Below are 8,976 nucleotides of genomic sequence, written 5' to 3' on the forward strand. Positions count from 1 at the left end.
GTGCTCCATCACTGAGCCGTGCTCTCAGCCGTGTGCTGGGTGGGTGCTCCATCACTGAGCCAGGCCCTCAGCTTTCTTTGCTTTTAAAGAGATTCTGGGGTCAAAAAAAAATGAAGAACTTGAAAGAAAATTAATTTAAAAGTTTATTTGTTTCATGAACCAGCTAGACTTCAGGTCCAGAGGAGTTTCAGATGTTCAAATGAAATGTGAGTGTCAGTATGTATAGACAGGAAAAGGCTGAAGTGTTCCACCAATAAAGAAAAGAAAGGAAAGACAATAAGGAAGAAAGAAAGGGAGGGAGGGAGGGAGAGAGGGAGGGAGGGAGAGAAGGAAGGAAGGAAGGCACGCAAGCCAGGTTCAGCTACAACTGTGCTTGCTTGTGATCCCTATCCTGGGGAGGTAGGATCAGTGGAGCCACTGGCCAGCCAGGCCGGGTAAATTTTGGAACTTGAGGTGAAATCCTGCTTCAAAAAACTAAGATGAAAGCTGGGCGGTGGTGGCGCACACCTTTAATCCCAGCACTTGGGAGGCAGAAGCAGGAGGATTTCTGTGAGTTCGAGACCAGCCTGGTCTACAAGAGCTAGTTCCAGGACAGGCTCCAAAACCACAGAGAAACCCTGTCTCAAAAAAGCAAAAAAACAAAACAAAACAAAACAAAAAAAAACCCAAAAACCAAAAACCAAAAAAAAATAAGATGGAGAACACTTGAGGAAGGATCCTGCTGACAATCTGTGGCCTCTGTACCATCACATGTGCATTGTGACACACACGCACGCACACGTGCACACATACACACAGATACATACGCGCGTGCACACACACACGCACCCCCCCCCACACACACACACATACACAGCCTGAGATTTTACCAATGGCAGGGAATTACCTGATGCCTATCACCTGGTCAAATAGCTCAAGATTAATTTCCCCAGTGTCTACAAAAAGAACCATGTAGAGGTCAGGTAGCAGAGGAGGGTCCAAGGAAGAGAGACTGGGACCATCTGAACTGCCTCCTCTGCTGAAGCCAAGGGTTCAAGGGAGCAGCCTTTTGCTCCCCTTTAATTCAAAGATATTGGAAGCAGAGTGTTGCCAGCACTGTTGATGCAGAGGAATTGGGTTTATTATTCACTGTGCTCCTTTCAGGTCTGTTTTAGACAAGTGACCTCCACATGTCCTTCTGCAAAGAGGCTAGTGGGAACTCAGTTATCCAACCTTCATATATCTGGGAACACACCAGCCTGGCTGAAGCACAGCTCCCAGGGTGGGCATTGTTTCAGTGCCACCCAAAGCCCTGACATCAGGCATCAGTTTCTCATCAACATCTGGTGTTCCAAGCAAAGACAGGGACAGAGCCGCAGGTTTGCAGTTAGCACAAAGAGTCCCTTCAGCCTTCAGCCATAACCCGAATTACACACTCCTCATGAGGAGGGGAACTGTGTCCACGGACTCCAGCTTGAACTCCTGGCACAGAGTTGTTTGCTTTTCAACCGAAGCTCTGGGAATAGCTTCTCAGAGTTAACGGGCATCTTAGCGCCTGATGTTTTCAGACCCTCCCGAAAACCGAGACAGTAGCAACATGTTGAGGGAAAGCGACTCAATCCAGACTCCTTCCCGAGCGGCTGACTTGTGGACTGTTAGGATTTTGTTAGTAGCTTAGTATTTCAAACAAAAAGATCTGACCTGAAATGTTACAACCTTCCTTTCCCTGCTCCCACAGAAGCCTGACTTGTAAACAGCTTGCCATCTGCCTGTGTTCTTCTCCACCCTCCTGCAGACCCTCTGGCTGTTTCCATGACTTAACAGGGAACAGACATTAGTATGCACTTCTCTTTGGCAGCTAGGTCAGACCTGGCCAGCGGGTGTGTCTGCAAGGTACTGTACGTTACCACCGAAACGGAACTGTTGCCGGGGGAGCCAAACAGAAAGTCAAGACTCCACTCGTGGGGCATATGGATATTTGGCCATCAGCACCCCTCCTCTTCTCTCTTTTCATCTGGAAGGAGCAGCAATTGTTTCCCTCCGTCTCCATCCTGGAGCCAGAATGTCCGTGGACCCCACCCACCCTTGGTTATGCCCCCACACACCGCCTCTCCTAGCTGCCTCCTGTGTACTGGCAGCCGCTGGTAGATGAGCCCTTGCCTGCAGGTGCACTTCCCTTAGGGTTTGAATTCTGGCTGTTGTCTTGGGTCCGGATCCTACTTCCTCTTCTGGGAGATGCTTGTGTCCCCTCTACATGAGACTGTTACAAACACTGAACGTTCCTGCAAGGGGAGAGTCTGGTAGTCACTAAGGATTTAATAAACAATGCTGGTTTTTGTCATCGATATTTCCATGGCCTTTTTTTTTTTAATTTTTTTTCTTTTTTTTTCCATGGCCTTTTATATCTCTTTGGTAACTAGTCTACAATAACTTGATGACAGAGGACACCAGTCTCTGTAGCAGATGTTCAATAAACTCACATGGAAAGTTTAATTCTTTGCTAGGTGTGGCGACAGCACACTGCTGTAATCTTAGCACTCAGGAAGCTACGGGGTGAGGATCGCTATAAGTTCGAGGCTGGCCTGAGCTGTATAGTGAAACCCTGTTTCAAACAAACAGACTCCATTTTCAGCCCCCTCCCCCCATGAGCTCCCCAACTCAGCTGAACACAGGAATCAGTCACGGTTTAGAAGTGCATTGGTTTGGGGGTTGCTTTCATTAAAATGTACTTGTTTATTTTGTGCACCTGGGTGTTTTACCTGCTTGTACGTATGTGCACCATGCGTGGCCAGAGCCCGCAGAGGTCAGAAGTGGGGGTCAGATACCTGGAAACTGGAGTCACAGACAGTGTGAGCTACTGTGTGAGTGCTGAGAATTCAACACAGGACGTCTGAAAGACCAGTCAGCAGGCTGAACCACTGAGCCGTCTCGACAGCCCCCTGGGTTGCTTCTTTTGTTTCTTTGAGTACTAAAATATTTAAGTTGTGTGAACTATTAAGTGGTGTGTCTTTGTATATGTGAGGGCAGGTGCTAGCAAGGTCCAAAGGAGGGCATCAGAGCCCCTGGAGCTGGAATTCCGGGTGTTCGGAAGCTGCTACGAGGGTCCTGGAAACTGAATACGGGTCTTCTACCGCAGTAGAACATGCTTGTAACCTCATGGGACATTTCTCCAGCCTGAAGAGGTGGTTGTCTATCATCTTCCTGTCCACACAAAGAAACAGGAACTAACCAGTGGACAGAAGGCCTGTCCCGTCAACTCTGCCCTGCTCCCCCATCTCACCCCAGGAAAGCAGTTTTTCAAAGTACAAAGAGCCTGAAGGCCCCTCCACTGCCGTAGGGCCACTGGGGACTCTTACATAACATGCAATGAGCTTGCTTTATAAATCCATGTTTGGACCGCTTCTCCCATCATTAAGACAAAGTGTGTTTTGTCACCAGATACCTCCTCTTGACCCAATTCTGCAGCCTTCCTCTTTCAGACTGTGCCGGAGTGAATTCTCTCTGCAAATGTACAAGTTAAAGAAGTTAAAATAATGAGCACCCTGGGCACAGTGGGGTCAACTCTACAAATGCTTTTAAACAGACATGGTGCACATTTCCCCAGGTGGACTTTACGGGGGACCCTGCTGGCTCCTCCTGCCCAAGAAGCTGGCCCAGGGCTGGCTGACCGCTGTGAGCGGCCCAGGGACAGAGTGGCTGGGGCAAAGGAGCTGCCCAGCACTGAACAGAGAAGGAACCCAGCAGCCCCAAACACTGCCCACTGCCTTGTGCACTCACAGCACAAAGACAAGTTCCGTTCCTTTGTGCTGTCCTGGCGTGTTTGCCAGCTCCCAGGTCACGTTGCAGGGGACCATGTGGCCCTGCAATGAAAGGCCCTATTGTGACCACTGGTCAACAAGGCAGAGCAAAGGCTGTCCGTGCCGTCAGACCAGGAACTTCCCCACTTTTACGTGCTGAGAAGTGTGTGCTTCATATTGTGTTCAAGTAGATGGGGTGGGGGCAGTTCCTTAAAAAACACCCAGAGCAAGGGAAGGGAGATACTTATCTGTTCATTGTCTCCAGCTCCAGGGGCTTTTAAACGACCTGAGCAATGGGCTTACGTTTCCCTCCTGCCTCTCCCTCTTCTTTCTCTTTTCCATTGACATTTGTTCTTTTCAAAAACTTCCTCTCATAGCAACCCCAAGCTTCTGTTGGGGATTCTCACTCCACCTTATGGATGAACAAGCAAAGCAGATTGCTTAAAAATATGTACATATATTCAATATATATTCAGTTCACATGTACAGAGACACGGAAAAGCTTTGAACACAGAGCCGCAACTGGTTCGGAGCAGTTGCTATAGGCAAATACTGTTGCATACTGAGCATGCATTAAAAATATAAATTATTGGCTGGGTGGTAGTGGCACGCACCTTTAATCCCAGCACTTGGGAGACAGAGGCAGGTGGATCTCAGTGAGTTCGAGGTCTACCTGGTCTTCAAAGCGAATTCCAGGACAGCCAGAGAAACCCTGTCTCGAAAAAGCAAGCAAGCAACCAACCAAACAAATTATTGCTGAGTGTGGTAGTATATGCTTGTAATGTCAAATTTCAGGAGGGAAACTGAGGCAGGAGCATCAGGAATACAAGGTGAGCCTAGGATACAGAGTGAGATCCCCTCTCAAAACAAACAAATAAATAACAATAAGAAACAAATACAATACTTGAACATGCATGGATAAAGTCGGTCTCAGCACTGACCGAGTGGGGCAGTGCACCTGGGAGGGCCCAGTTTCCTTGTCTATGAAGCGATGCGCGAGCTCCCCTTAGGAGGTCCTTGATGCTCAGCCACAATCCCAGCTTTGCTGTCTGCCTCATGCTGGTACAGCATCCCATCATACCCGGTTCTAGACGTGCCTGGGGCAGATGATCTCTAGAGGGCCCAGAAGTGTCGACATTATTTTCAGGGCAGAAATTGCAGTAGAGGCCGACACTGCCCGGACATGGCACGTGTTAGACGGAGGAAGAGTGTGGGGCCTGGGGAGCAGCTGACCTTACTTCAAATTCTCCCAACTCTTTCTTTTCTCCCCAAACAGTTCCCACCTGAAGTCTGGGGACCAGGGCAAATGCTTTTCTTCTGCCTGTCTCTCCCTGGCAAATGAATGGTATGGATAGGTGATCTCTGAAGTCCTGCTAGAAGCTAATATTATGCATGCTTCTAGAAATTTCAAGAAGTGGCCACTAAGACTGGTTCTGAAGCAAAAAAAACCAGACAAACGTTTTGTTTTTTCCTTTGAGACAGGCTGGCCTTGAGCTTGAGGCTCTAATAGTCTCCATATTGTCACCTCCAGAGTGCCCCAGACTAGAAGCGCGTGCAACGGCACCTCCCTAAAAATGTTTAAACCAATGACTTTCAGCCACAGGGCCACAGACAGCACCGGGGAAGAATTCCTATGATCACCCCTGTTTAATCCCCAGAGAGCTCCCGGCTGAGAGAGCCTTCTGTGACAGGCTCCAAGTCGCTCGGTTAGCTGGTGACGAGGCGAGTAGTACTTCAGCCTGCAGCTTTTCCTGGCCACTGGGATACTGGCAGAGTCCAGGAGGGAGTTGATCTGGGATCCAAGGTCAGGGTCCCAGAATCCCCAGGACGGAATACTGCCGTGGAGAAACACACCTGAAGTTCAATGGTGTGGCCCTTGCAGTCTTCAGCTGAGCACGGATCGGCATGCACACATGGGAACCACGTGAGGCTGGAGAAGGACTCACCCAAAGTGACCCGCAGAAGGACTTCCTAGTGTTCACACTGAATGGGAATAAACTGCCCTGCCCCTTTCATTCCCAGAGCCCCGAGCGGAGGGCCCCACTATTATCTCAGGAGTGGGGCTTAGGCAGCTTGACTAGAGACAGCTCTGGCTCCCCCAACAAGACTCAAAACCAGGTCTTGAAAAGGAATAGACTATTAATGGCTCCCAGAACAATACTAAAAATTGCCTTAAAAGTGCTTGGTGCTGGACAGTGATGGTGCATGCCTTTGGTCCCAGCACTTGGAAGGCAGAGGCAGGTGGATCTCTGAGTTCCAGGCCAGCTTGGTCTATAAAGGGGGTTTTAGTTCAGCCAAAGCAGTTACACAGGAAAACCCTATCTTGATAATAAATAAAAGCAAAAACAAAAACAAACAAACAAAACAAACAAACAAAAAAAAACCCAAAAGCCATAGTGATGAGCTGGAGAGATGGCTCAGTGGTTAATAGCTCTGTCTGATCTTCCAGAGGACCCGGGTTCAATTCCCAGCACATGGTGGCTCACACCTGTCTTTACCTCCAGTTTTAGGGGGCCCAGCACCCTTACACAGACATACATACAGGCCCAAACAGCAAAGCACAGAAAATAAAAATAAATAAATTGAGGCTTGGCGATCCTCACCTTTAGCATCTGGGAGGAAGAGACAGGATGGTCTCAGTGAGTTCAAGACCAGCCTGGGCTACACAGTGAGACCATGTCTCAAATAAAATAATAAATATGAAGTGAAAGAATAACTGACATTCAATCAGGTAAAACCCCAACAACAGGGCTGGAGAGATGGCTCAGAGGTTAAGAGCACTGACTGCTCTTCCAGAGGTCCTGAGTTTAATTCCCAGCAACCACATGGTGGCTCACAGCCATCTATAATGAGATCTGGTTCCCTCTTCTGGCATGCAAGCATACATGGAAGGAATGTTGTATGCATAATAAATAAATAAATCTTAAAAAAAAAAACCCCAACAACAGACAGGTGAAGCAGCTCCAAGGCTGTCATACTCAAGTTGTAAGACGACGATAAACTTCAGGCTGAAAAGAAGAACCAGTAAGAGTACAAAGGTCTGTACTTGCTGCCAGCATTCGGGGCCCAGAACCCACATAAAAGAACTCATGAAGAAGAGGAAGACGGATGGGCTCTGGGTTGAGGCAGTTTCTGTTGCCCTTGGCTACTTGGACCCAAGAATGAGGTCTGTCAGGGGGCCAGTGTTCAGGCCGGAAATGTGGGATTCCTAAGAGGTGACTTATGCGGGTCAAATCACCCACACGTTTACCTAGAAAAACTGGGAAGAACACAGACATGTAATCGAGTCATGTGATGCGGGGTATGAGTCAGTTGGTTCCGTTCCCGGGAGCACCAGAAGATGGAGATTGCTGTTTTCTTTTCACTGAGGGATGCTGGGATTGTGACACTAGGGTTGAACTCCATGCCCTGGGTACGTGTTTAAATGGCTTTAGTTATTTTCAAAGTGCCTCACCCCTCTCTGTGGCCTAGATGTTTAACTCTTCCACCCTTGAGGTACATCCCCAGCCCCCGGGAGTGGGGTCTAGCAAGGTTGTCCACAAATACCAGGGTGTGAACCCAGAACCCACTTGGAAGACAACTGTGGCCTTACCAGCGCAGGATTTGGAGTGCAGGCGGGACCGGGAGAAGAAGGAAACGAGGTTGGAAAACAGAGTTGCTGGGACTAGCCAAACCCAGCTAGCTTCCTTGTCAGTGCTGGGACCAGCCACAGGGAGCAGCCCATGCTTGTCCCTGGCTCTTCTCCCACGCTTATTGAGGAACCTGTGTCTGTAGGGCCTACATTTAGCAAAAGGGATGGTTGGAGGGGCTAAACCTGGACTCCCCATTACCTGCCCTGGGAGTCCTCCTGAGGACCCCACAAAGATTTCTGTAGAAAGCCAGCGAACCGATGTTGGGGTGCAACTGTGTAACAGTGTTGAACAACCCCGTGTCCCCTCTCTGGCCTCCCCTCTCAGCACAATACTGGAGAACAGCTGGTCTTTAAGGGGAAGGAGAGACCGGGGTGTTCCAGAAATGGAGCTGGGGTGCTGGGAGGAGCCTAGATCAGAATCAAGTTTGGACGTAGTGTAAAAAGGACCTGTCAGTCATGACCTTGCTACTCTGGCAGACATACTTTGCACAACACACCAGATATAATCATAGGAAATCAATGAAATCCATGAAGATGTTTTAAGGACTGGGGGCCTTGGGCAGTCAGTAAAGCGCTTGTGCAAGCATAGGGGTCTGGATTTTGATTCCCAGAACCCCATAAACTAGCTGGGTATGGTGGTAGAGACCTGTAATCTCAGTGCTGAGGGGTGGGAGCAGGCAGATGTCTGGGGCTTACTGGCCTAGCCTATTTGGCAAATTCTTTGAAGGTGGGAGACCCTGTCTTGGAAGGAGGTGGAGGAAGAGGAGCGGGGAAAGAAGAAAAGAAAGGGTTTTAACTTGCTGCTCTCTGTCCCAGCTGTGAGCAGGTGTTCATTAGCAGCTCAGGAGACCACAGTCACCATCACCACAGCTTCTGGTGGCCTCTGGGGACACCTGTGCTTGTGCATGTATCTTTGGTGCTGTTCTTTAGTGCACAGCCTCTCTGCGAGCAAGGAAAACTGGAGTAAGTGGTTTGGTCCAGTGAGCATCATGGGTCTTTTGTCCTTTCTTAAGCAAGTGGGGAGGAGTTTCTGCTCTTCCCTTCAGGTCCGGGATCATTATCAGGCACTGGGGGCTGCAGTCTTGGCTGGACCCACAAGAGGGTCACAGGCGATGCCTCTGTCTGAGGACAAGACGAGATGTGAGTACGCAGCTGTTCTCCTGGGAAATGTACTTAGCAACGGGCCAGCCACAGCCCAGCTCCACCCCAACTGAAGTTTTAACACTTGATTAATTTATCTTCCCTTTCACACTGCAAGTAATACACACTACAAAATAAATTGGAATGTGCAAACAAGCAAGTAAGTACGCACCTGCCAGATCCATCCCTAAACAGCCATGACGATTAGCACTTTTGTGTTTCCTCTCAGACCGGTCAGTGTAAGGCAGATATATAATATCTATATAAGTGTAGGATTTATAGTACTCAGATGACTGTTCATGATTATATACAAGAGTATATAAATGAAAGGGACATCATGTACACATTTCGGGAGCACTGACGTCACAACTCTCTGTCCTTTTAAATGAAGTGCAGCGAGAGCCCTTGCAGATCACTCTCTGTGTGTAT

This window comes from Microtus ochrogaster, linkage group LG9 (genome assembly GCF_000317375.1).
Source record: "Microtus ochrogaster isolate Prairie Vole_2 linkage group LG9, MicOch1.0, whole genome shotgun sequence".
Lineage (NCBI taxonomy): Eukaryota > Metazoa > Chordata > Mammalia > Rodentia > Cricetidae > Microtus > Microtus ochrogaster.